Here is an 11,272-nt window from a genome sequence, read left to right on the forward strand (position 1 = left end):
AACGGGGGAAAAAAAAAAAAAAAAAAAAGGCGGCAAAATTTTAGATGTATCAGCTTCCTGAGATCTTAAAGGCAGCAAATTTCAAGCTGAAAGTGGATCAGTGGTTCTGAGTTTATATAATGGTTTTAATCTGTGCAAAACACCAGTGCTTCTGGCATCTCAGAGGGGCAGCAGTGTCAGCAAAGCGAGCAACAATACGGTCATTTGTTACTCGTGGAGGGAGGGAGAGAACAAAAGTGAACAAAAAGTTTCGAGCAAGAGAATCCCTTGTATCTCTTTTTTTTTATTTCCCCATCTACAAAGTGTGTGAATGGTGCTATTTACACATATATTTTACACTTCTGTGGTGAGAATGAGCTACGTATTCCTGGGCTCTTGTCTTGAATGCTCAGTAAATACTCTGATTAGCAATGTCTGGTGTAACAGCTGTAGGAAATTTGGAGAAATCATCACGTCTAAAAGGCATCTGCCCTTCTACATAGGCTCATGCAAGCCTGCTGATGTTCAGCAGGGTGCTTCAAGATGCTTCATACATTCGTACTTGTACCAGCAGCACTGCAAAACCAGCTGTCTCTGGACCAGAATTCAAGGGGGAAAATGTTCAATATGAAAACATTATGTACATCACTTCAATAATACTTCTTCAGTAATATTTCTTGCCTTTGCCTGTTTTGTGGACCACTTAAGAACTCAGTTACGTCACGCTTTCATTCCTAATATTGAAATAAATATAATCCCCCCTTCTGCTAACTTACTTATATTTTTTTTTCCTGCTGCATGTGTTCTGGTCGTTGTATCTCACAGAAACCGAACTCTCATTCATAATAATTCATTTTTTTCAGCATGTATGTGCATGCACACATATACATCTGCTTATACCTGCTCTGTCTACTTTTAAATGCAAACTCTGGAGTGCTCTGGAGTAAGAAGTTATGAGAATAAAGCAAGGACAACTTGTTCACCTCTCTGCCCCTTTTATGCTGCTGGTGTTTATTTTTGTCATATTGGCCTTGGTGTGATCTGCAGCTGACACGACTGTGTTTCCGATCTCAAATGTAGTGAAACTTGAACTGAAACCTCAAGAAGTTGTCTAATACTTATTGTTCAAGGATAGCTATCATTCTCGATAGTTTTCCTTTCGATTGGACTAGCTAGAAATAATTCTGATGCATTCTGCTTCAACAACAGAGAGTGTAAAGGGCTTTTAGCAGGGCCAAGAACTTTGGTTTAAAATAGCTTGGTGTGGGGAGGCACGGCATCTTAATTTAGGCAAATGTTAGGGTGGCTCAAGCACCTTAAGAAACGTTATTCTGATTTTCAGGTTTTTCCTAATTCCAGCTTCTGCCGAGTCTAAATTTACTCACCATTTTATGTGAGAAGTGGGGAATATAATCTGCCAGACTTTATTTATACTCTGCAGGCGTTTGATTTCCTGCGGTTCCCTGTGAATTTACAAAGGGGAGCTCAGAGGAGACCCTCGTTCCCCCCCGCCCCCAGCAGCTCAAGTACAGGCTGGCGGGGAGGGGGGCGCAGGGAACTGGCCCCTCTTCACCTTCCTCCTCCTCTCCTTCCCGCAGCAAAGGTGAACCTGATCTCACTGCAGGGGAGCTGCTTCGTATTTTTAGCAGAGTGCTTGAGTGGAAAAGCTACCATGTTGGAAGTTTTATAGAAGGAAAATGAAGGAGGAAATCGTATTTAAGAATACACATTGCCTTTAAGTAATAAGGCACCGAAGTCAAATAACTAGCCCTTGACTTGTGACCATTAGACTAGGAATACCTCCAAGCTATGGAAGTGGTGTGGTCGAGTTCCCAAAGTGCAGGCAGAGGGGATGCTCCAGAACTGTCTATCTGGAGTAGCTCAAGTTATACCACTAGTTAGAATAATTAAGAAAGAAATAAGTATTTTTTCATCCAGTAACTGTGTTTGCCTGGGCATCTCTTAGTGATTACACCTGATAAGAGTCTGACATCAGGTGCTAATGAGTGCTTGGATAAGTAATTAATATGGAAAGTCAGGTATTGCAGGCATAAGCTAGGATGATACATCAAGAATTTGGCAAACAGTGGATTGCCAAACTGCAGGGGGAATCTTCTTTTCCCATTTGCAACAGGTAAAGCCAAGAGAGGTCCTCAAGGAAATGACAGGTATTCTGTGTGATGTGCTATGTCAGGGTACAGGTGGGGAAAAGCTCCTAGGTCACACTATGCCGTTTTCAAAACCAGCATGTGAAGAAGCAAATGAGCAAAAAATAAGTATTTAAGGAAAATCTTGCAATCTCATATCCCAGCTGCAGAACGTGCTGGCCTGTGTCATGCTTCATTCTTACTCTTCCTTTTGTTTAAATGAAAGAAGCCAGAAAATCCAGCACTGGGATTTCTGTAAAGCAGAATGAATGCTCCGGGCTTTCACCCCAAATTTTCTGTCACCACTGCCCATTAGCATGGGGTTACATACAAAAGGAGCTGCTGGAATAGTATGAAAAAGGAGTGATGACAAGCAAAGTATGTCATATAGTATGCAAAAAGAAGTTAAGGACAGTAAGAATAACCAATAAACTTGGAAGCCGCAGCAACGACTCGTGGACAAATATTTATATGTGTGTATACAAAAGCATATTTTACATAGCTAGTAAGCAGGAAATACCTTGTTTTTCAAGTTTCTTGTTTTTTTGACCTTTGAATCATCACTTGGGTGCTTTCCAAGTGGCAGATCTACCTTCTATAGTCTTTGTAGGAGAACTTTTGCCATTTAGACACTCCTGTGCCTGCAGAGCATACTTCTCTATCGGTTTTGTTTCCCTGGCTGCCTCAGTGGGATGGGAGCCGCTGGGTATTTCCCTTCAGAGTGTGTGAGCAGCATACTAATTGGGACTGGCCAAAAAACAAGCACTCAATTTCATGAAAGTCAGTGAGGTGACTGCATTTGCTTTTCCTCTGCACTGAAGCTAAACCCTGAAAAAACGTTTTGCCCTAAAGAAAAGTACAACAACCTCATCAGAAATTAGGGTACAATCCTTCACTGCAAACTCTTCTACTGCAGCTGTTCCATTTTGTACAAATTAAACATCTCTTGAGTAAAAAGAAAATGTTTTCTTCCATGTTGAATCATGATTCATTAAATGTGGGTCCCCTGCTCTGCAGATCAGTGCTTTAAATGCTGTACTCTTAAATGTGTTTGGAGTTTTTTTTAAATTTGTCTACGACATAATTTTCTGACATGTCTAATGTTTCTAAATAGCCATATGAAAAAAAGGTAAAGGTGATAAAGAAGAACAAAGCAACCTGTTTCCTCGGCCTGTTCTGGAGCCACTCTGTAGCTCGTGTCCCCCCTCCACCTCCTTCCCCACCAGCAGTGTGTTGGTTTGTAGGGGATCTCTCGGCACGTGGCCCTTGTGACCTGAGAAAAATCAGTGCACAAACCCCGGCTATGTCTTTCTTTTGTTATAAACCCACAGCAGGAAATTCTTTGGGCAGCAGCAAAGCTTAGGAAGCACCTGCACAAGCACCAGGCTCTCCCAGGGAAGGGGAAGGAGCAGATGGACTGACACTCAAGAGAGCCAGCAGGGGAAACAAGCACAGAAACAGGAGGAAGAAGCTTGGTCCAAAGAGGGAGAATGTTTTGGACCCTTTGGGATCTTTGTTTGCAGTAAACAAAGCAAAAAAAAAAAAAGAAATCAGTCATTAGTGTCTGTTGTCCTGTCTTACACTGAACAGCACAGTCAGTGCTGTCACGGCTCCAAAGGAGCTCGCCCAGCCACAAGCAGAGAAGAAAGTGCTCATCAGACAGACAGAATCACAGAATCACAGAATCTTCTAGGTTGGAAGGGACCTTAAAGATCATCTTGTCCAACCGTCAACCTAACTGACAAAAATAGACACCCACACAACAAACAAGAAGCATCACCATCACTAAACCATACCTCCCAGCACCACATCAACCTGTCTTTTGAACACCTCCAGGAATGGTGCCTCAACCACCTCCCTGGGCAGCCCATTCCAATGCCTGAGAACCCTTTCAGTGAAAAAATTTTTCCTAATATCCAGCCTGAACCTCCCCTGGTGTAACTTGAGGCCATTTCCTCTCGTCCTGTCGCCTGTGACTTGAGAGAAGAGACCGCCCCCCCCTCTCTGCACCCTCCTTTCAGGGAGTTGTAGAGAGCAATAAGGTCTCCCCTCGGCCTCCTCTTCTCCAAACTCGGGCAAAGGAATTGGTCTGTGCCCATCTGTGTGGGGAATGATGGAGGAATAGCTGTTCCCAAACAGCCCTTCCCTGGGCATCAGCTTGAAATGCACATCCCATCATAATCCCATGTTCTTCATTTGTAAGGCAGTCAAAACTGTGGTGCAGCTTTAAACATCTGAGCTGAAGGACTTTGGAGAAAGCTCAGGGTATGTCTATGTTCTTGCCAGTGTGTCTCACTGGATACTTGATCCCACTGAAATAATCTGACTGTCCATAAATCACGTCCCAGAAACGAGGAGCTTAAAATCTAGCCCTGCCACTGCCATTTCTGCAGAGCACAACACTAATGGGAAAAGCAGACTACTAATTTAGGGTTCTTACGCTCTGTTGTGGGCCCTGAAAAGCTTTCATCCCTTGGGCTATCTCCATAAGCCTGCTGTGAAACAATAACATGTAAAAGATTGGAGCCAGTTTTCCAAGCAGTGTTTCCTAGGAGTTTCCTGATCAGAAAGGTTTTTAGAAAAATTAACAGACATACAACCGAAAAAGCCTTTCAAAAAATCCCTGAATCACAGAACGTCACAGGAAGATAGGCAAACAGGAATAATGATCCATACAAAGACAAAGGGGCTTTATCTATACAGGCAGTCAGAAAGGTTTGGAAAGCTAATTTACTGATCAGGAAAATTTTGCACTTACTGATAAAAGATGTTGCCTCCATACTAAGGCACAATGTTTGATGAGAGGAAAAGACGTTTGGCTTCCTTTATTTCTCCAGTTGTGATGTCCCATTTGAAAGTAAGAACATTGGGAGGGACAGAAGAGGATGAGACAAGAGATTGTGTTCAAGGACTCAAGGGAACTGAAGAGTCCACAACTGTTTCTGCTTTACCAAATCCCTAATGAAAATCATTTGGGAAACAAAAAAAAAAAGGAATTGAACTTGACATGGCCATGCTGTAGCTCTTTACCGCAGCTGCCCTTAATCTCATCTATTTCTTCCCAAAATATCCATCTAAGAGGAAGAATTTCTTAATTTTTTTCCGAAATTACTGATGGATGGGTGTCAGAACCCTTGTTATGAAAGTCTGAATATCACACCTCCCCATGAGACACTTCTGTATGCTATAGTAACAAATCCTCCAAAAGAAGATCCAGAAGGTTATTCAGAAAGGATAGTTTCTTCTGTTATCTAGAGGGTATTGTAGAGAAGATGGAGCCATATTCTTTTTAAGAGATGCACAGTCAAAAGACTAGGGGTAATGGTCAAAAACTGCAAGTGGAATTCTGATTAAACATTAAAAAAAAAAAATTAAAAAAAAAAAAATCACTGAGCGAGCAGCTGCCCAGAGAGATTCTGGATTCTTCATCCACAGAGGTTTTCAAAACTCCCCTGGAGAATGCCCTGAGCAACTTAATCTAACCTTGAAGTGAGCCATGGTTTGAGCAAGTGGTGGGACCGGATAACCTGCAGAGGTCCCTTCCAACCTATATTGTTCAACGATACTGTGAGTTTTCCAAAAATGGCAATTACTAAATATTTTCTTTCTGGAAGGACCTGTCATACATGGGACTGTCCCCTTTTTTATTTCATGATGCTAATGTGTAACTGGAAAGACAGCTTTATTTTTATAACATCTTTAGCTGTCCATAGAATTTTAGCAGTCAGTCATACTGGGTGCATTTATTTTAAAACCTGATGGCTAAGATGCTTTATCAAGGACATCTAAAATTCTAATTTAGGCATCACAAATAATATTCCACAGCACGTTGCATTCGGAGTCAACCTTAAGCTACCTGGAGATTTGCTCTTTTACATTATTGATTTCAGCTATTGTCTTCAAGGAAAGATTAGCTAGATTTCCATCTGTCTTCAATTCCCTAAATCCCAATATCTTTGGAGACCTGTCTGATACAGCTCTTTAATTCATTAAAAAACAGGGAGATCTGGCTGCATTCTGCAAATCATTACCACAAAATTGTAGCTTCAGAGAATTATAGGATCACACAGGCTGGAAGGCACCTCTCAAAGACAAGAGTAGCTCTGCAGTGATGTAAGCCAGCTTGTCCTTACTATCCTCAGATGCATCTCATCTGAACCCAGGGACTTGGATTCAACCAGTGTGCTTAAATGCTCCATAACTCAATCTTCCTCTACTATGGGTAGCAATTTTCTCCCATGGTCTGACCCGTTTGCTGCACTCATACTCCCATGTGCACACACAGAATAGAGAGCCCTCACCCAGGGGAGGGCTGGAAAGGACTTGAAGAAGACAGAAGAAGACAGGACAGACTGCCCTGGTCAGGGACATGGCATGGCCAAGCAAATGAACTGACCAACCAACTGGTTACATGCAGCTGGCCCTTTTTATGCCTGTACCCCTCTATTTTACTACTCTTGTTCCTCCCAAATCACCTAAACCCCTCCTTTGCCCCAACTTTACTTCCCCCTCCCCTAAACATCCCATAATAAGTCCTGCATGATCTTGAACTGCTTTTCCCCTACATCCCACAATACATCCTACCCCTAGGCAGCAAGCTTCCTAGTCCAAAAGGTGATCCAGAGAACTGCTCCCCATGCTCATGGTCATGGGATGTTGGGGCAAAGGCTCTGCTGGGACAGCCCTGGAGGGACCCGGAAAAAAGTGTTTGTTCTCAGGAATCCTTAATTTGGGTTCTTGCTTACCTTTGTGCCCCTGTGCTCCTCTGGGCTTGTGCCTCTTTGAACTCCTTTGTAGGTGTTCAGATGAGCTTTATCACATAACCTAACAGTCCAGGCAGTGCTTCTACATTCCTCCCAGATAGTCCATCCTTGCTTCCATTCTCCCTACGCTTTCTTCCAACATTTAAGCTGATCAGGACTTCCTAATTTGTCCAGATTGGCCTCCTGCCACAGCTGCTGCCCACCAGGATAGATGACTCTTGTGCTTTGAGGACATTATCCTTGAATCAGCTCCCCCTCTTGGGCTCCTTTGATGTCCAGTGTCCCCTGGGGTGACACCTACCAGGTCTCTGGAAAAGCCACAACCATTAAGTCACGTTTCTGTCACACCAAACTGAGTGCATCTACAGTTCTGTATTTGTATTCCTTCAGAAGGCCATTTTCCAACATTTCCTAAGCAGTAATTTCTGACTAATTGTCTGTTCTGACCATAAAATTCCCCGTCCAGCTGATTAACATCTAGAAATGCGTCGCTGACTTGATGGGTTTTGGAAAAAACCACTGCAAGATCAGTTCATTCCCGATGAAACACAGCAAAGCACCCCTCCTCTACTGTGCCAGGTCACTGGAAGACCAGTCAGTGCTGGTGCTCACCACCAGAGCATTGGGCTGGTCTGTACTGGGAGGTGGACTTTGAGTGGACAAAGACAAATTGTGGAAGTGGGGCTGAGACAAAGAGCTGTGGAAAGTGGCAAGAGCAGTGGAGGGTGTGGAAGAGGGATCTCCCTGAGCAACCCAAGCATGTCCACCAGGCACTGTCGCATGCCCATCTAAGCTTATTCCCAATTGAAGATCCGATGGGTGACAGACAGATGGACCAGACCATCCAGTCTCATTCCACTCAGGAATGAAATAGCTTTGTGCTGGTGGCCTTCAGATGTGCTCCACCCTGCCCTTCAGCAGTGCACAAGCATCCTATTTGAGAAAAGGGAGGCCAAAGGGTGGAGGGAGGGAGAAACGACTGGCTTGAGCCCGTGCAAGTGCAGGAATGTTTTCTCTTGAATGAAGACTCCTCATTTTAGACGTCACTTTGTCCTGTGCTGGATGCTTTCTGGCTCTACAGTTCCAAACCAGTGCATGGGTCGCAGTCCAGCGTTAAGCCCTTCCCACGCACACGTCCTGCTTCACATTACTCACACAGAAAGCAGAAGCACCATCATATTTGTTAGATTTTTATCAGTATTGGTTTTTTTTTCTCTTTCCTTATACCCTCAACTTCCTGCACAAGTCTCGACAGGAGAAGGGGCCACGTGACATACAGCCAGGAGAGCGTGTAGGGTAATAAAAAGGTCAGCCACAAAACGACGAGGCACAGTGGTGACATTTGGTCCTCCCACACTCTCCTCCTGTGTGAGAACACCCAGGAAAAAAAATAGCACATTCCGGTGGAGAGAGCAGAATGGGTTATTGAGAGGAGACAGGCATGGTCCTTGTCAGCAGGGGCTGATCTAGCACTCTCGTTTCCCCACCTAAACCCCTCAGCAGCGCATGGAACAAAAGGAATCACTTCCACGTGGGAAAACAGGCTGCTTGCAAGGGATGGAGATGAAAGAGATGGAAAGCCCCAGCAGGCTGCAGCGGGCAGACTGCAAATAATGCCTGGAGGGCACCATTCTGCAGGATAATTCCCTGCGCTCCGGGTCCAGCAGCTTCAGCCCATTGCCCTGTGGTCTGGTGGGGCTGCTCTCACTGGTGGCACTTCCAGAGGAGGACCTGTGTTTGAAACAGCCCCGATGACTTTGCAGTTTCAAATCTACATGCTCTAAGGAGTGGTTAACCCCAAAACATGCCCTCAGCATGGAGCATCCACCCACAGCTAGATGCAGCGATAACAGTGGTGGGACGCCATATGTCTCTCACCCAAGTGATAAGTACCCTTCCAGTACCTAAAGGGGCCTACAGGAGAGATGGGGGGGGACTCTTTATCAGTGAGTGAGAGGTGATGGTTTTAAACTGAAAGAGGGGAGATTTAGATTAGATATCGGGAAGAAATTCTTTGCTGTGAGGGTGGTGAGGCACTGGAACAGGTTGCCCAGAAAAGCTGTGGCTGCCCCATCCCTGGAGGTGTTCAAGGCCAGGCTGGATGGGGCTTGGAGCAACCTGGTCTGGTGGGAGGTGTCCCTGCCCATGGCAGGGGGGTTGGAACTGGATGATCTTTAAGGTCCCTTCCAACCCAAACCATTCTATGATTCTATGATATCTTTACTTTCAGCAAAATTAAGATTAAAGTGGCCATATTAAGAGCACCCACAGAGTGCAAAGTCACTTTTGTAAGGAATATAGGTATCTGGGCTTGAAAAAGAAATTTCACACCACTTTCTATCCTGTAATTCAAGGATGCTTAAGATCTAATGGTGTTTCCATTGAGACTGAAAAGTCCTGGGTGCTTAAACATGGGTGTATTAACAAGTTCAGAAGAGTCCATTAGTGACTCAGAGGCAGGTAGCAATTAAGACATTACCAATTTTTCCAACAAATTAGTTCAGGGGTGCCTACTCACACAAAATTTGGTAGCAGTGAATCAGCACACACCCACACACATGCACACATAGAGTTTTTTTACTCTTGAGGACTGCTGCACCACTAATTTATCTATTATTTTTAATTATAATAATAAGAAGAATTCAGGACTGAAATCTTACAGATTTGAAAAGCTGCAAGTGTGTAAAATAGTGAAAATGCAGATGTATGCATCTTTAAACTCAGCAGTCAGTTTTATATCTACATTAGTGATTGCTTCAGTGAACTCCTTAGACATAGGTGAGGTAAAAACTAAACCATCATTTGAAGGAGAAAGTGGAATACACTAAAGTTTTAAGACAAATGCACCAAACCTTCAGCGTGAGTTGCTCCGAGGAAGCAAAGCCCATCTCTACACTTGCCACAGGATGTGATGATGTGATGCAGGGCAGGGTTGTTGCTGGATGTCAGCAGAGCCCCCACTCTATAAACAAACTGCAGAGGAAAACCAGAAATGAACTTTCAAACATCTAATGCATGCAACGAGTCAGAGAGAGAAAAGTATGCGATAACCTTTTAAAAAATTGAGAAAATGCTAAAGATATTTTTTAAAAAAAAAAAAAAAGTAAAAAAAGATGATGAAACACTGCAGTATCAGATTAGCTGACAAAGGTCTGAAAGCCAATTAGCTAATCAGCTAGGTTTTATATTGCACCTGCAGTAAGCACTGTCAGTTATTCCCCACAGCAAAGTACTTTACATCATTGTTTCTGTTGCATAGTCGTTTGCACCCTTTGTAAGTGGGAAGATAATTTATCTTGAGGCTGGGTTACAAATGAAAGGAGGCCTATGGAATCCCTTGGTTTGCTTGTCCATTCCTCCATCTCTCAGTCTTCTCCCTTCCTAATACTTGTGAATTAATTAGCCCATTTCAACCACATTCAACCTAATGGACTGGGCTGCAGAACTGATGTTCTTGTTATCTGTGAGAATGGAAGCCACACCGTCCTGTTCTGAGATCATGAACCCTCTTGAATACCTGATACTCAGACTTCACCATAAATTGAAATGTTTTGTTATCAGAAGTAATCTTGAAGAATTTACAGGAGAAGAAAATGCAATCAGGGTAGAGATTCCTGTTAAGTAGCAACAGATTGAGCAAGACAATACCACCGGGCTGAAGAAGACAACTGGGTAACAAAAACCAGCTGAGAAAAAAGAAAAAAAAAAGGATTTGGGGGTAAGGAAGGGAATGCTGGAGCTCAGACCATCTCCAGACAGCTCATCTGGTGCAGGAAACATACTGGACAGGAGCCCAATGTGGTCCATGTTCCCAGCAGAGGATATGACCTTGCAGAAGGCACAAATGGGACATTTTTTTATGTCCTTTAGGTGGCCACCAGTGCAGGCTCAGAGTTAAGGCACCGTTGTCTGTCTGCCTGTCTCCTTGCCCACCTATAGCTCTAGGGTAGGTGCAGTGGGGATTGCCACCAGGGAAACAGAGTCACTTAAAGGTTGTCCTATATCCTGCAAGCATTTGTGCTCTTGCCCAGCTCTCCAAGAAAAGCTCAGGTTGTTGCAGGCAGAGGAGCTGACAGGGCAGGGAGCCGAGTGTGATGCCCAGACACCCAGACACAAATGCATTTTCCACCGTAGCTGGTGTGTGTGGTTGGATGGCAGCAGCTCTTCACAGCTGTCACTTTGTGCTGGCTGGTTCCCCCATCCCAGCCCTGTTTACCACGTTATTTTCAGTGCTTATCTCAAGCCTTCTCTAAATGTTGTGACAGCGTTCACCCCGTGAAATTGGGAAGCTATGAGAAGACGAGAGTCACTGCTGTTCCAACAACAGCCAGAAAAGACAGGATGTCTTTAATTGTTATAACAACTTCTGCTCTTTTCAGTTCA

This window comes from Calidris pugnax, unplaced genomic scaffold (assembly GCF_001431845.1).
Source record: "Calidris pugnax isolate Ruff unplaced genomic scaffold, ASM143184v1 scaffold49, whole genome shotgun sequence".
Lineage (NCBI taxonomy): Eukaryota > Metazoa > Chordata > Aves > Charadriiformes > Scolopacidae > Calidris > Calidris pugnax.